Genomic DNA, 13,300 nt, shown 5'->3' with positions numbered 1-13,300 from the left:
TAGCACTCGGACACTAATTTATGTCTGTTGAATCCAATAATAAAAAATTAGGGCCTGCATTTGGGATGGCTTTGGGGTTTTAATTTCATTTTTCTAGTAATTCGTTTTATTATATTTTACAGAAGTATTAGTCTGCACAGGATTGGGAAAACAAAACAAAACAGAAAAAAAGCAAAACACAACAGAAGCAGTGGTGTAGACAACTCTTGCCAGATGTTTTGCCAGGAAGAGAGAGGAAAAAGCATCAGCTGAAGGGCATTCAGCATTAGAGGAGGGGTTTTTGGTTGCCTGGTTTGTTGTTGATGAAGTTTACTTTTAGGATGAGAGAAATCTGAGCATGTTTACATGATGAAGATAAAAAGCCAGTTGAGAAACAAAGAGATGACAGGATATAGCAGAGAAGATATAATTGATGGAGTGAGGTCACCTCTTGAGCTAGTGGGAAGAAAAATCAAGAGCACAGGTGTACATGTGCACACACAGGCACAGAATAAGAAAAGTGAACAAAAATCCAAATGCAGAATTTATTTTATTTATTTATTTATTTATTTATTTTTTAATTTTATTTATTTTTATTACGATTATTATTTGCCACGCCACACAGCTTGTAGAACCTTAGTTCCTTGCCCGAGGATTGAATCTGGGCCCTCAGCAGTGAAAGTGCGGATCCTAACCACTAGACCGCCAGGGGAGTCCCAGAATTTTTTTTTTAATTATGATAATCTTAAGTATACCTCTGCACCAACAAAATAAAAAGAAATCTAGATTAAACAATTTTCTAGGGGGGAAAAAAGCTAAAACTGACTCAAGAAGAAGTAGAAACAACCACCTTTCATGAAAAGGTAGTTATGAATTAATCCATTAAAATGTGATAAGGCCCAGACAGTCATTAAGCAAGGTCTACCAAAATGCTCAAGGCACAGTAACTTCCTTGGTGCTCCAGTGGCTAAGACTCCAGGCTCTCAATGCAGGGGGCCCTCCCGGGTTCGATCCCTGTTCAGGGAACTAGATCCCTCATGCCCCAACTATGAGTTCACGTGCCACAACTAAACAACCTGCAAGTCGCAACAAAGATCAAAGATTCCGTGCGCTGCAACTAAGGCCCGGTGCAACCTAAATAAATAATTAATGAAATTTCAAAAATTCTCAAGAAACAGACAGTCATCATACACGTAAACTCCTCCAAAGCACAGAAGACAGGATGTTTCCTGACTCTTCTACAGATCCAAAGCAGAAACATGAAAAGAAATCTGTATTTCAACTTTATGAATGTAGACACAAAAATTCTAACTAAAATGTTGAAATTTGTTCTTTTTTTTTTTTTTTTTACAAACTTCACCAGTTGAAAGCTTTGTTTATCCTTCTTCAATCTTTCTTGTTTCCCAATAAGTGTATTAAGGGGTGGATGTGTGTTAAGTTGCTACAGTTGTGTCTGACTCTTTGCAACCCTATGGACTGTAGCCTGCCAGGCTCCTCTGTCCATGGGATACTCCAGGCAAGAATACTGGAGAGGGTTGCCATGCCCTCCTCCAGGGGATCTTCCCCACCCAGGGATTGAACTCAAGTCTCTTGCGGCTCCTGCATTGCAGGCAGATTCTTTACCACTGAGCCATCAGGGAAGTCCTGTATTATGGGGTAAACATTTTCAATTCTCCCTTTGGGATATCTCACATGTTTTCAGATACAGTGTTCTCATTTCTTCTATTTCCCCTCCACAATTTCTGTTTTGATTTTCTTCTTTAGCCAAGAGTTACCTAGAAGGGTGTCCTTAAATGTGCCTATTTTTTATATTATCTCCTTCCTCTTAATTTCTAAATGATTTTATTGCAGTCAAAGAATGTGAATCGTATGATTTTTGCTCTTTAATCTATTAGATTTCCATGGCCCCCAAAATGATTCACTTTTTGTGACTGGTCCATATGTATGAAAATAATACAGTCTCTGTTCATTGATCACAAAGTTCTATTATACAGATCTGTTGGATCAAGTTTGTTAACTGTGCTTTCAGAATCTGCTATATCTTATTTGTTTTTTGTTTTTTGGTCTCTCAGTTTCTGAGACTGAAGTGTTAAGGTCTTCTACTAAATGTGGATTTGTTAATACAGGCATGCTGTAATTTTTTTGCTCTATATGTTCTGAGGGTATATGTTGGTTGGTCCATAGCAGTTCACAAGTGGTGTGACAGGCTATAGAAAGATGTTCATCACCTATTCCAATCCCTTCTCTTTTGTCTGCTTCTCCTCTTACGAAAGGAAATGTCCAAGTTGTCCAGGGGTTAAGAATATGCTTGCCAAAAAAAAAAGAATATGCTTGCCAATGTAGGAGACATGGGTTCGATAACTGATCCAGGAGGATTCCACATGCCACAGAGCAAATAAGCCTGTGCGCCACAACTACCGAGCCTGTGCGCTAGAGCCCAGGAGCTGCAACTATTGAAGCCTGCGTGCCACAACTACTGAAACCCAAGTGCCTAGAGCCTGTGCTCCACAACAAGAGAAGCCACCATAATGTGAAGTCAGCACACCACAACTAGAGTGTGCCCCTCACTCACCGCAACTTGAGAAAAGCCCATGCACAGCAACGAGGACCCAGGGCAGCCAAAAATAAAAATAATTTCTTTTTTTTAAAGAAAGGAGATGCCCAGATCCCTGGTCTCCCTGGAAGACACAGGGTGACCATGTGACCTAGTCCTGGCCAAGGAGATGCAGACGGAAATATCTGAGGGCTTTTCTTTCTAAAAATGAAGGCAAGATTTGTGGAGATAAGGTTTAGGCTTTATCCCTTGGCCCTTCCCCCTTCTTCATTTTTTGGAAACAGTACATAACCAGAGATACAGCAGCCATCTTTTAAGCATAAGGACAAATCCAGATGTCACCAAAAACCAGTTGAAGTATCTCTGATGAGTTCCTCCAACAACTGTATTTTAATCATGGACTCTACCTCCTGCACTTCTTCCACCAACAAACTCTGCTTGGGCTGCTCATTATATGTTGTCTGCTCTCTACAACTGAAACTACAGAAACAGCTACTGCAGACGGACACATATCTCTGTGATGAGGCTAAAAATGGAAAACAGTGGGGTGTTTTTGAGGGAGTTGTCTTTTTAAATGTTTTTTGCTTTGTGTTCTTTTTGTCTCCTCTTGTTAGCATTTGTCTGATATAGTATGCTTTTTGTAATCTTTTAAATTTTGTTTAGATTTTTTTGGTCTGATTTTTTTTACAACTTCTACCTGAATTCTATATGAATTCCTTTATATAAAAGAATACATATATTCCTTCTATATACATGCATACAATTCCTTATATATATGTGTGTGTGTGTTAGTGTGTTAGTTGCTCAGTTATGTCTGACTGTTTGCGACCCCATGGACTGTAGCCCACCAGGCTTCTCTGTCTATGGGATTCTCCAGGCAAGAATACTGGAGTGGATTGCAGTTCCCTTCTCCAGAGGATCTTTCCACTCCAGGGATCGAACACTGGTCTCCTGCATTGCAGGCAGATTCTTTACCGTTTGAGCTACAGGGAAGTCATATATATATATATATATATATATATATATACATATATATATATATATACACACACACACACATACATACACATTTTATTTGGCTGCACCAGGTCTTAGTTGCAGCAAGTAGGATCTTTAGCTGTGGCATGCAAGATCTAGTTACCTGACCAAGGATCTAACCCAGACCCACTGCACTGGGAGAGTGGAGTCTTAGCCACTGGACCATCCCAGAAGTCCCTTTTATTTGCTTTTTGTTGTGGTAAAATAAATGTATGAAATTTATCATTGTAAACATTTTAAAGTATACAATGCAATGACATTCAGAATTGTCACACTGTTGCACTGATTGTGTTGATTGTTGATTGTGTTGAAGTACAGCATACACATAAGTAAAAATGCACCCATGTTATATGTGCAGCCCTATGGAGTCTGGAATAATGAACACGCTGGTGCAATCAACACCCAGGCAAAGAAACAGAAGGTTCCCCTGGTGTCACCTTTCCCCTTTTCTCTGTGGTGTTTTCTTTCACATCGGTGTGCAGGTAGCAGAAGCTCTGCCTCAAGCTGGAATCGACAATAATGGAGTTGAATGTTTTTGCAAGAGGACAGATGTGGGCAAGTGTGACTCAGAATCCAACAGTGTCTCCCAGAACCAAGGCCTTGCCCCGGCTCAGGAAGGTTGGAAGGCATTGGTTCTGCTCTCAGTCTGGGTGAGGTGCCTGAAGTTGCAGGCTTCCTGCCCAGATAGACAGCGTCCAGGAAAGCCCCAGGGCATCTCCTCCTGCAGCGCGTGTAAAAACCAGGAGCTTGTCCTGGAGTCCCAGCATACGTCCCCTTGCATGCACTGTGCCCCCCGCCCACCCAACCGGGCTCTGGATCAGCAGCCTGGGCACCTCTTGAAGTCTGTGGACTTAGAAGTCTGTGGACTTAGAAGAAGAGTTTTCAAAAATATTTATTTATTTATTTATTTTGTCTGCGCTGGGTCTTTGTTGCTCTGCATGGGCTTTTTCTAATTTTGGAGAACAGTGGTTACTCTCTAGTTGCAGTGTGTGGGCTTCTCACTGTGGTGAATTCGCCTGCGGCAGTGCACAGACTCTAGGGGCTCAGGCTTCAGTAGTTGCTGCACGTGGGCGCAGTTCAGTTCAGTTGCTCAGTTGTCTCTGACTCTTTGCCACCCCATGGACTGCAGCACGCCCGGCTTCCCTGTCCAGCACCAGCTCCCGAAGCTTACTCAAACTCATGTCCATCGAGTCAGTGAAGCCATCTAACCATCTCATCCTCTGTCGTCCCCTTCTCCTCCTGCCTTCAATCTTTCCCAGCATCAGGGTCTTTTCCAATGAGTCAGTTCTTTGCATCAGGTGGCCAAAGTATTGGAGTTTCAGCTTCAGCATCAGTCCTTCCAATGAATATTCAGGACTGATTTCCTTTAGGTTAGACTGGTTGGATCTCCTTGCAGTCCAAGGGACTCTCAAGAGTCTTCTCCCAACACCACAGTTCAAAAGCATCAATTCTTTGGCGCTCAGCTTTCTTTACGGTCCAACTCTCACATTCATATATGACTACTGGAAAAAAAACACAGCTTTGACTAGACAGACCTTTGTTGGCAAAGTAATGTCTCTGCTTTTTAATATGCTGTCTAGATTGGTCATAGCTTTTCTTCCAAGGAACAAGTGTCTTTTAATTTCATGGCTGCAGTCACCATCTGCAGTGATTTTGAAGCCCTCCAAAATAAAGTCTGTCACTGTTTCCATTGTTTCCCCATTTATTTGCCATGAAGTGATGGGATCAGATGCCATGATCTTGGTTTTCTGAATGTTGAGTTTTAAGCCAACTTTTTCACTCTCCTCTTTCACTTTCATCAAGAGGCTCTTTAGTTCTTCTTCCCTTTCTGTGATAGGGGTGGTGTCATCTGCCTATCTGAGGTTATTGATATTTCTCCAGGCAATCTTGATTCTGGCTTGTGTTTCACCCAGCCCAGCATTTTGCATGATGTACTCTGCATATAAGTTAAATAAGCAGGGTAACAATATACAGCCTTGACGTACTTCTTTCCTGATTTGGAACCAGTCTGTTGTTCCATGACCAGTTCTAACTGTTGCTTCTTGACCTGCACACAGATTTCTCAGGAGGCAGGTGAGATGGTCTGGTGTTCCCATCTCTTGAAGAATTTTCCACAGTTTGTTGTGATCCACACAGTCAAAAGCTTTGGTGTAGTCAATAAAGCAGAAAGACGTTTTTCTGGAATTCTTTTGCTTTTTCAATGATCCAACAGATGTTGGCAATTTGATCTCTGGTTCCTCTGCCTTTTCTAAATCCAGCTTGAACTTCTGGAAGGTCATGGTTCACGTAGTGTTGAAGCCTGGCTTGGAGGATTTTGAGCATCACTTTGCTAGCATGTGAGATGAGTGCAAATGTGCCGTGGTTTGAACATTCTTTGGCATTGCCTTTCTTTGGAATTGGAATGAAAACTGACCTTTTCCAGTCCTGTGGCCACTACTGTTTCCCAAATTTGCTGGCATATTGCATGCAGTACTTTAACAGCATCATCTTTTAGGATTTGAAATAGCTCAACTAGAATTCCATAACCTCCACTAGCTCTGTTCATAGTGATGCTTCCTAAGGCCCACTTGACTTTGCATCCCAGGACAACTGGCTCTAGGTGACTGATCACACCATCGTGGTTATCTGGGTCATGAAGAGCTTTTTTGTGTAGTTCTGTGTATTGTTGCCACCTCTTTTAATATCTTCTGCTTCTGTTAGGTCCATACAATTTCTGTCCTTTATTGTGCCCATCTTCACATGAAATGTTCCCTTGGTATCTCTAATTTTCTTGAAGAGCTCTCTAGTCTTTCCCATTCTATTGTTTTCCTCTACTTCTTTGCCTTGATCACCAAGGAAGGCTTTATTATCTCTCCTTGCTATTCTTTGGGACTTTGCATTCAAATGGGTGTATCTTTCCTTTTCTCCTTTGCCTTTACTTTCTTTTCTTTTCTCAGCTATTTGTAACATACACAAGTAGTTGTAGTGCATGGGCTTTATTGTCTCATGGCATGTGGGATCTTCCTGGACCAGAGATCTAACCTGCATTGGAAGGTGGATTCTTAACCACTGGACCACCATGGAAGCCCCCATAGAATAAGTTTTTTAAATACATAAAATGCATGGGGTTATAAAGGAAACCATGTGATAAGACAGTAATCAAAGTCAATTTGACATGTCTTGTACACATGTGTGCATGTATGTGTGCTCAGTTGTGTCCAACTCTTTGTGATTCTGTGGCCTGTAGTCCACCTGGCTCCTCTGTCCATGGGATTTTTCAGACAAGAATACTGGAGTGGGTTGCTATTTCCTCCTCCAGGATATCTTCCAGAATCTCCTACTTTGCAGATGGATTCTATACCCACTGAGGCATAGATAAACCATGTGATAAAATAATCATCAAAGTCTTTATATGACTTGTGTATGTCTTGTATATAATGTATTACTATATCACAAAAATTTGTGATATTTGTGCTTCCTCATTAACGGATTAAATAACTACCCAAATTTTGATGTACTGATGATAGAAACTACTTCAAGATACCTGGAATCACTGCAGCATGATTTGAAAATAATTGTCATTTTGGTTGAGCCAGGTTTCATGAAAGAAACGTCAAACTGTAGTTGGAGGTCAAATAAAGGAAAGGTGTGAAAATGTGGTTCCATCCAAGGCCATGGACCCCAGTCCCCCTCATCTACCATCCATGAGACAAGATTAGGCACCCCTGGCCCAGACCAGTCATTGTTGGGGGTCAGCTTCATTGATAGCACCCTCCAGATATCAAATTTCCATCTATCCCAAGTGTCTCTATCTTCAATGCAAGACTTTAACTTATTAGCATTTATTGTGATTATTGATATACTTAAACCTATTCCTGTGACCTGGTTTCAGGTTTTGCAAGTTTCCTGCTGTTCCTACCCATCCACCCCCATTTCCTACTCTTGTTAGGTAAGTCAAAATGTCTTCCTTCCAATTCTTTCTTCTTATGGTTTGGAAGTTTTATATTTCTATTTATCTAGTAGTTGAAATTTTTTAACATGTATATTCGAATTTAGCTCTCCCAACCCGTGTCTGTCCCCATGAACAAGATACACCACTTTTCAGTTTTATTTCACCCCATCCTCTCCCTTCCACTGCCCAGAATGAGATCATTTGGATTCTCCTCCCAGACTGCTGAGAGTATTTTCCAGGCTTCGTCCCCTGATAAAAATAGTTTCACTGGCTCCTGCAGCCCATGTCTTCCTCTCGGGTTCATTTTTCGTTTTGCTAGAGTATCTGAGCTAGTAATTATTTTGGATGGTATTTGTTGGAAATAAACTCTCCTAACACTTGGCATGACCCAAAAAAGTTTGTTTTTCCTCCTAACTGAATGGCTGTTAGGCCTGCTCGAGAATTATAGGCTCAAATCACTTTCCCTCCAAAATGTGAAGGTGCCCCTCCATTGTTTGGAACTCGCAGCTGTCTCATGTCAGGCTTATCCTTTTTTTTTTTTGGAGGTAATGTGTTTTTTTTTCCCACTGGGAGCTTTTCTTTGATCCCTCTCTCTTCTGTGTTCTAAAGTGTCCTCCTGTGTCCCCTTCAGCCCAAGGCTGCTCCCGCGTATTCTTTCCCGAAGCATTCCTTTCCTTCTTCTCTCTGTCCTTCGGAATTCCTTTACAATAACTGAATGCAGAAAACTGGGCTCATGTCCCATTTCTTAACGTTTCCTTCCTACATTATAACTTTCGGTCTCTGACTCTGTGTTCTGGAGAATTCCACAGTTTGACCTTCCAGCTCACTAGTTCACCACTTTGATGTGTCCACTCTACTTCTCAGCCCACCTATTGACTAGTTTTTATCTTGGCATCCAAATTTTTTTATATCCTAAGACATTGACTTGATTTTCGGGAATATCTTTAAAATACTTTTCTTCCATTTACATTTCCCCTGGTTGTTTCCTATCACCTCCCCAGTTTTCCCAAATGTTTAGCCCTGGCATAACAAGGCAAGCACGTTATTATTTCCAGCTCACCATATCCGTTTCCCTACTATCCACAAGCCAGCCACTAAGCTAACGCCGCATATTTTAGAGTTTTGTCACAACAGCTCCCTGGGAGCCCATTTCTGCACTAGTTAGACTGGGCGTATTAGTCAGCTGTTGCCACAACAATGCTGCATAACAAACCACTCCAAAGCTTCTGTGTCTTAGACAACAGTCACTGATGCTCACACTCACAGCTCTGAGAGTGGATGTGGGCGGGTTCAGGACTGCTTCAGGGCTCCCTCACCCTCCTTGGACCAGTGGTGTCCCATTAGCACATGGGAAGGAATTTGGGAGGAAGTGGGGGGGGGGGTTGTGGACAGCTGCAATCTCAGCCCCACCTCGTGCGAAATCCTTCATTTGTGGCTTGCTCTTCACATGCAAGGTTTCCTGTTCGTCCATCAATAAGTGGTTACTGGCCTCGAAACTGTGTTTGTGGGTCTGACCAGCTTCTGGGGGCATGAGTGACCATTCTGGGGACATGTGGTTCCCTGCTCTTCTAGGTGTTCATTAATGTAATTTCCCCTTTGTCTACTGCCTGCTGCTTATCACAGCTGGGGTGGGGTTGGTCTCAGATAAAGCTGTGCATCACCCTGACAGTACCTCAGGGCCCTTCAGCTGCTGCCTCAAAGCCACCCATCAACTGCCAGCAGTTTCTTCCCTGGAGCCAGAGGAACCACCCACCACCCCTAGAATTTCTTGGGATATCTGGGCTTCAAGGGAACCCTTCCTGTTCTCCTGGTTATAGTGAGTTTTTTCATTTTTCTGTCATTTCTAGGCATTGAGGGTAGAGTACAGACTGTTAGGAAGCATCTGGACCATCAACTTGATTTTTGATCTCTTTGAGGCATCTAAACCAGTCCAATTCTCAAGCCTTGGATGCTTAGGCCCTGGGAGCAGAATTTCCAAGGACCTGTGATGGGTCTGCCAGTTGCAATGTGGTCTGGACCAAGGCAGGCTGCTGGAAGGGGCTGCCTGCTTCCACCTGGCTGCTGCTGGCCTCCTGAGGCCTAGTTCAGGATCCCCATGACCCCTGGAGGAAGGAACCCCAAGGTGGTGCCTTAGGGGTCACTGGGAGAACCCCAAGGTGGTGCCTTGATGCTGACTAGTGGCTTTAGCAATAGGAAACTGGACCGTAACTTTGGTGGCAGCAGCCCAGTGATGTGGACACTGACAATTCTCAGGCTAAACCCAGCAGGTCCCAGGACATTTGTGACAGGGCAGGTCCCTCTGCCATTGGCATCTTACCCACACACAAGGTTCAGCTCACTCCTGGACCAACAGGATCCTGAAAAGAAGTCCCTCCCCCACCTCTATGTCCAGTGTTTTCAAGCAGAATCAACCCCAGATCTTTTGCTCCAGTTTCTACTCTTATTTGTCATCAAAATTTGAACAGAGGTTTGGAGACCAAGGGCTTCCCTTGTAGCTTGTAGTCGGTAAAAAATCTGCCTGCAGTGCAGGAGACCCGGGTTTGATCCCTGAGTTGGGAAGATCCCCTGGAGAAGGAAATGGCAACCCACTCCAGTATCCTTGCCTGGAATATTTCATGGAGAGAGGAGCCTGGTGGGCTGCAGTCCATGGGATCGCAAAGAGTTGGCACGACTGAGTGACTAACACTTGCTTACTTACTTGGAGACCAAGAAAAGTTTAGAAGCCACCCTTCCTGAGGCCTGGGACCATCGGTTGTGTTTCCTTCCCCTGTCTTTCTGGCGCTTTCAAAGAAGGTGCAGGACTGCACTGGGCTCAACTTCTCCTCTAAAAGCAAGCCAACCTGCTTTTAATGAAAAGATGGGAACTAGTAATTTGGGATTACCTTCCTCCTTTCTGGGGCGGCAGCAGGGAAGTAATTAAAGGGTCAGAACTATGCTCATCACCATAGGGCTCAGGTGAGGGCACAGGCAGAGGCCCTGGCTGTGACCCCCTCCTCCACCCGTAAGCTGGGAAGAACCCCACCTCTGTGCAGCAGACCTGCAGCCCCAGCCGTGGAAGGTCCATATCTCAGAGTCCCGGGGCGGCGTCTTTCTCCCCTTCAGTATGACCCAGCCCGGGAAGACAGGGGCCACCGTTCATTTGCGGTGACCCTGAGACAGACGCCAGGCAAGGAGTGAGGCCAGGACTGGCTCCTGGGCCCCAACTCTATCCCAGGAGACAGTTCCGGGTGGCGAAGCCCCTGAGCAGCGCCCCATTCCGGGGCCCCGGGACGCTCTCAGAGCATCCTTTTTCCCTTCCGGAGTGTTGCATTTCTTTGTAAGTCCCGGAAGAGATATGCGCGGCGGACTCCAGGGAAGAAAGCGACGGGCGGTTCTTAAGCAAATCCCCTGGGCCCTTGGGGACCCGCTCCGGAGCCGCCACGCGGTGTCACCCCCACCCCCTCCGCACTCCAGGGCATTTTTCCGGAAAGCGGATTCGGAGGTAGAACGCGCGGGGGTCTTGGGCGGCGAGTCAGCCGCTTTCGAAGCTCCGCTTGGGCCCGGGCGCAGGCCTGCCCGACGCCGTCCTGCAGCTTACGACTCCGGGTCCGTGGCGCCTTCCTCCTCGACCCGTCCGGCCAGCCCATTGGCTCAGACGTGCGCTACCCGCTTCTCCGCGAGATCTCATTGGCCGGCGGCCGCGGCTTAGACAAAGGGAGCGGCGGCGGCGGGCGGCGATTGGGCCGGGAACAGGATGGGGAAGGCGTGGAGGGGGCCAGAGGGGAGGGAAAAAAGAGAGCGGGGCGGGAGCCGGGGGAACACCCGCACAGGCTGGGGCGGGGGTGGGGGCGCGGACTGAGCCAGGGAGGGCGGGGCGGGAGGACAGCGAGTGGGGGAGGGGTGGAAGAGCGAGGATGGGGGGAAGCAGCAAGGGAGGGGCGGGGGCACGGAGCCGCGCAGGGAGGGGAGGACGGGGGGGCTCGAGGTCGGGGGCGGGAGGGAGAGGCGAGGGGTTTAAGGCGAGGAGGGGGAGAGCGGGGGTGTTCGAGAGGGAGGACTCCAAGGCCGGGTGGAGGCGGGGGCGGGGCCCTTCCGCGGGGGCGGGGCCGGGAGCCCCTGGAGGGCGGCGGCCGCAGGGCCCGGGGCGGCGGGAACCCGCCCGCCCCTCCGCCCAGCACCCCTCCCGCCCCGGGGCTCCTGCGCGGACCGCGGCCGCTGCTGCGTCCTCGTCTTCCCCGAGGGTTCCGCGTCCGTCTGCGCTAGCTCGGCCGCGAACGTGGGAAAGCGGGAACCTGGGTCGAGAAGGACGTGCCCGGACCCAGGTCTGGACGTGCAACCCGAGCCGCAGCGTAGCGGCGGGACGCGCCGCCCCTTGGCCTTGGAGCCCCTCTCCGGGACTGCTGGGCCTCGGGGTTCCTCTGCGCGTCCGCTCGCAGGCAGGAGATGCGGGCCCTGGCGCTGGAAGACGTGTCCGGCGCGCGGACAGGAAGCTCCTCGCGCTTCCTGGAGAGTTGGCTCGGCGGGGTGCGTCGCCTGGGAGGGAGGGATGGGCCGTGGGGCGACCGGCCGGGCGGGGAGTGGCTTCTGGGGGCCCCCTCGCCAGCGGCGGGCCCGCGAGGCCGCCCTCGGAGCGCCGCCAGGTACGTGCGTTTTCCATTTTTCCCGCGCGCCCAGAGCGCACTCTGGGTAGGGAACGAATAAAAACCCGGCTGGTGTGTTAGAGCCTTTCGCTGCACACGTGTCTTTCTGCAGGGCTCGGGGAGGGCTGCTGAACTCGGGGTAGACACTGGCTTAGTCTGTACCTGTGGCCTCGGTCAGAGGACTGTCTCCTACTCCACCTCGGGGCTCGAAGGAAATGTCTCTTTGCAAAAGCCTGTCCCTTTCCTCCAGGTTGCGTTTAATTTGCCGAGGAGACCATGCGCCCTTCCTCGGCCTCGGGGCTGGGTTTATAGGGCTTTGTGCAGTCTCCCCCACCCCTAACCCCTGGAACCCCAGGGATTTTCAAGCGGGGCCGCTCAGTTCTGAGGGACGATCGCTGGCAACTCCGGATGGGGAAACCCGACCTTGATCCCGCGCTAGGCGGACAGGTCCCCTTGTCCAGTAGTTAGCCACACGAGTCCCGGACCTGCCTGTTAGGGGAGGCCCTTGGGCTTTGCTTTTTGGTGGTTTGAGGAGGCCCTTTAGCTGGCCTGGGGCGGGCTCCCTCCCCTCCCCCATGCCCACTTCAAACAAAAGAAGTCTTAGGAGAATCGTTTCCTGGGGAGAACTCTTCCGAATGTGAATCTCTAATTTCCCCCGCCCCAGTTCTTAGGATGGGACAGCCTTTACAACAAAGGGGAAGGTTGGAGACAGTTGAAGGAAAGGGCGCGCTTTTATTTAGGGAGACTTTGAGAGAAAGAATGCACATTTCACTTTCTTCCCGTTTTCTTACCTGATTAATGGAGTTTTAGGTGATGTTTGGATATGGGATATTTTCGTTTGGAGACTGTTTCAGAAAAAGAAGAGGGCTAGATCGATGAGAAATTGGCAATTTGGTCTCCACCCGGTGGGGGAAAATACCCCATGGAGTGAAACGTATTGCTTGCCCTTTAGGGGAAGACTGAAAATTAGGGATTTGATGGTTAAAAGGGAGGGGTTAATTTTGTGTCATTTTCTACCGTGACCCCCCCTCCCACCCCCGGCATAAGTCGGAACAAAGGGCCCAGGTGAAAGGGTTCAAATCGGGCCCGCTGTAAAAACCTCCCAGTTCCCGCGCACCAGCGAGTATTCCCGTCGGAGTTTGGGTTGGAAAGAAAAAGAATCAACCCCCCAGAGTCCGC

The sequence above is a fragment of the Cervus canadensis genome, chromosome 1 (assembly GCF_019320065.1).
Source record: "Cervus canadensis isolate Bull #8, Minnesota chromosome 1, ASM1932006v1, whole genome shotgun sequence".
Taxonomy (NCBI): Eukaryota; Metazoa; Chordata; class Mammalia; order Artiodactyla; family Cervidae; genus Cervus; species Cervus canadensis.
This window is presented reverse-complemented; position numbering follows the sequence as displayed.